This window comes from Giraffa tippelskirchi, chromosome 6 (assembly GCF_054371585.1).
Source record: "Giraffa tippelskirchi isolate mGirTip1 chromosome 6, T2T-mGirTip1v1.2.pri, whole genome shotgun sequence".
Lineage (NCBI taxonomy): Eukaryota > Metazoa > Chordata > Mammalia > Artiodactyla > Giraffidae > Giraffa > Giraffa tippelskirchi.
This window is the reverse complement of record NC_137280.1, coordinates 34,148,977-34,153,047: the sequence shown is the minus strand read 5'-3', so window position 1 is coordinate 34,153,047 and position 4,071 is coordinate 34,148,977. Positions and strand designations below refer to the sequence as shown.

The 4,071-nt window shown below is 36.6% G+C and overlaps 1 non-coding gene across 1 annotated transcript; it reads right to left on the bottom strand.

Moving 5' to 3' along the window:
- Positions 1-2,750: 2,750 nt before the first annotated feature.
- On the bottom strand, positions 2,751-2,822 carry TRNAR-CCG (transfer RNA arginine (anticodon CCG)). The gene has a single exon. It is a non-coding gene; the product is annotated as a tRNA-Arg (tRNA).
- Between the last annotated feature and the right edge of the window lie 1,249 nt (positions 2,823-4,071).

Sequence of the window (4,071 nt, the reverse complement as noted above, 5' to 3'; positions counted from 1 at the left end):
GTATTATTGACCATATTCCTTATGCTGTATTTAATATCCCAGTGGCTTATTTTTATATAAGCAGAGGTTTTTACCTCTTAATAATGCCCCTCACCTATTTTGCCCATCCCCTCACACCCCCTTCTGGCAAGCACCCATTGTTCTCTGTATCTGTGAGTCTATTTTCAGTTTGTGTTGTGTTTTAGATTCTACATATAAGTTGTATTTGTCTTTGCCTGACTTATTTCACCTAGAATAAATCTATCCATGTCGTTGCACATGGCAAGATTTCACATTATGACTGAGTAATATTCCACTGTGCATATATATATATATATATATATATATATATGTATGTATGTATATATGTATATATATACACATACACATACCTCATCTTCCTTATCCATTCATCTATTGATGGACAGCTTGGTTGCTTTCCATATCTTGACCCCTTTCAATCTATATGTGTCTTTAGATTGAAGTGAGTCTCTTATAGGTAGCATATATATGGGGTATTTTTATGTGTGTCCATTCAGCCACTCCATATCTTTTGAGTTAGTTTAGTTTCTTTACATTTATTTATAGATAGGTATGTACTAGGTACTCATTGCCTTTTTGTTGTTTACTGGGTTTTTTAATACTTAATTTTTGTTCCTTTCTTCTTTTATTCTCTTCCCTTATGATTTGATGACATCATTAGTGTTATGCTTGGATTCCTTTCTCTTCTTTTGTGTGTATCTGTTATAGGTTTTTGGTTTGTAGTTACCATGAGGTTTATATAAAACAGCCCATATATTCATGATTATTTTAAGCTGATTATCTCGAGTTCAAATGCATTCTAACAATCATGTATTTTTACTCTCCCAGACCCTATTTCATGTTTTTGACATCATATTTTATACCGTTTTGTTTTACGTATCCCTTAATGACTTATCATGGATATAGATTATTTTACTACTTTTGTCTTTTAACCGTCCTACTAGCTTTATAATTGGTTTATCTACTACCTTTACTGTATGCTTGCCTTTACTAATTAGATTTTTCTTTTCTTAATGTTTATGGTTCTTGTTGTGGTCTTTTCTACTTAGAGAAGTCCCTTTAATATTTCTTGTAAAGCCAGTTTAGTGGTGCTGAATTCTTTTAGTTTGGCTTGCCTGGAAGACTCTTTATCTACTCTTAAAATCTAAATAATAACCTTGCTGGTAGAGTATTCCTGGTTGTAGTTTTTTTTTTTTTTTTTACTTTTCATCACTTTGAAAACCTTGTGCCACTCCCTTTTTGGCCTGTAAAGTTTATTCTGAAAAGTCAACTCACTGTCATATGAGAGTTTCCTCGAACCCGATTGCTTGCTCTTTTTTTTTTTTTGCTGCTTTTAAGATATTTTTTCTTTATCTTTAATTTTTGTCATTTTAATTATAATGTATATTTGTGTGGACCTTTTTGTGTTTATCTTGTTTGGGACTCTCAGCATCTAGATGTCTGTTCTGGTTAGAAAAGATGTTTAGCTATTACTCAGTTTGGGATTATGTCAGTATTGAACTTACCCATGACTTTAGGAAAAGAAATGCTAGAATAACAACAGGAAGGTTTTCCTTTCTGAAAACAAGCAAAAAAGAACATAGTTGTTTTAAAGAACAAAATATTTTTTTGCTTGAAAATTGATGCATCTATCCTGGTATATTTATAACCAATGACAAGAACAAATCTCAAAGATTAATAGATGGTTGAGGGAAAGCATAGACATCATGTCCAGTTTCTATAAAGAAATTAGGAATGAATTCAATGAAAAGATACAGGCATGTTGCTTAGGGAAGGATGAGGAATAGTGGAAAAAGGTAGACATTTCCAAAATTAAAAGAGAAAGAAGATGAGGCATAACTGATGCAGGAAGAGAGGCATTGGCTTTCTCTTTCACTGTGTATTGTATTTTCAGAACTGTTTATTAAGATGCTGAAGTACTATCAGGGTATGATTATAAGGCAATATGTCATGTTACATAAGAAATTTCCTGGAAAATATAACTTCATGATAAGAATCTCTGCATTCATTCATTTACCATTTTTGTGATTAGAAGAGAAGGTTATGGCCAACCTAGATAGCATATTTAAAAGCAAAGACATTACTTTGCCAACAAAAGTCCATCTGGTCAAGGCTATGGTTTTTCCAGTGGTCATGTATGGATGTGAGAGTTGGACGGTGAAGAAAGCTGAATGCTGCAGAATTGATGCTTTTGAACTGTGGTGTTGGAGAAGACTCTTGAGAGTCCCCTGGACTGCAAGGAGATCCAATCAATCCATCCTAAAAGAGATCAATCCTGGGTGTTCATTGGAAGGACTGATGTTGAAGCTGAAACTCCAGTACTTTGGCCACCTCATGCGAAGAGTTGTCTCATTGGAAAAGACCCTAATGCTGGGTAGGATTGGGGACAGGAGGAGAAGGGGACGACAGAGGATGAGATGGTTGGATGGCATCACTGACTCGATGGACATGGGTTTGGGTAGACTCCGGGAGTTGGTGATGGACAGGGAGGCCTGGCGTGCTGCGATTCATGGGGTCACAAAGAGTTGGACATGACTGAGCGACTAAACTGAAATGAACTGATGGATAAAATGCAAAGTAAAAAATCATAATATTCATTGAAGTGAAGTTGCTCAGTCGTGTCCAACTCTTTGCGACCCCATGGACTGTAGCCTACCAGGCTTCTCCGTCCATGGGATTCTCCAGGCAAGAATACTGGAGTGGGTTGCCATTTCCTTCTCCAGGGGATCTTCCCAACCCAGGAATCGAACCCGGGTCTCCCGCATCGGAGGCAGACGCTTTAACCTCTGAGCCACCAGGGAAGCCATAATATTCATTAGGGGACACCTATTTTTTAAAATAAGTTTCAAATGTGTTTTCAGTCCCATTCATTTACTGTATCTCCCAAGAAGCATATGTTTCTCTTATTTTGGAGGGAAAAATTAGCATGTGAAAGTTTTCTTCTGAGAACTCAGTTTATAAAGATTTTCCTGGTTCCAATGAGGATACATCTGTTTGGGTTACATAGGTTGCTGCTAACGTGACAATGACTTGTCATCCTACTGAAATGAGGAATTTTTCTACAAACATTATGATAGGATCATGTTCCAGAAAAGATTTTGTTAAACATCCTTATGGGAAATAAAACTTTTGTGTGAAAAGCTAGCAGACATCTCCTCAAAATCATCCTTTAGTCTCAGCATTCTAACCCACACAACAAGGCAGGTGATCACCATCAAATATTCCTATTCATTTAACTTCAAACATTTGTCGTGGTTTTACTCAGTAGAAGGTAAACCACGAAAACATGGAGAGACACAAGTTCTTCTGAAACACACAGCAAAGTCTGAGATGCTGATTGCCAAGTACAAGGTTTATATTTAATCTTGAATGTTTGTTTCTTGTATGTGAAGCCCCCACCCTTTCAGTGTTGATTTGCCATTTTCAGATGTTCATTTCTGAAGTATTAGTGAGGGTGCATTTCCTATGCGTGACATAGGAGTTTTTGTTTCATCTTCCTTCTTGAACTGAAATATTAGACTATGACCTCCTCTTCTTATTTTCTTGACCAAGCCCTGCATCTCTTCTGGTGAGAATCTTTGGGGACCAAAGGGATTTTATTCCATTTGTGTACAAGCTGGGATGGGGGTTAAAAGATAAAGATTTCTTTATTTGAAAGATATCCTGTTTAATGTCAAAGAAGACACACACTGGTTCATTGTGACAAAACACACTGGTTTGTGTCAGCTTTGCTTTTAATTGCAACATTGGAATGTTGAGATAGGCACCAAATCTCTTTCAGCTTTTTTCATTTGTAAAATGAGGTTAATTGAACTACATTTTGGTCAGGATAATGATGGTTTTGTTGTGCTACCAAACATGTCCCAAATTTCAGTTGCATAAAACACCAAAGGTTTTTCACATTGTCCATCACGGATTTGTGGGAGACCTTAGGCTTGGGTCCTCTCTTAGGGACTCAGACTTGGCACCTCATCAAACACTGCCCAAAGCAAGCGACATATGCACTAGTATTCAGTTTCCCTACCTCTTCCCAAGAACTTGAGTTCCTTA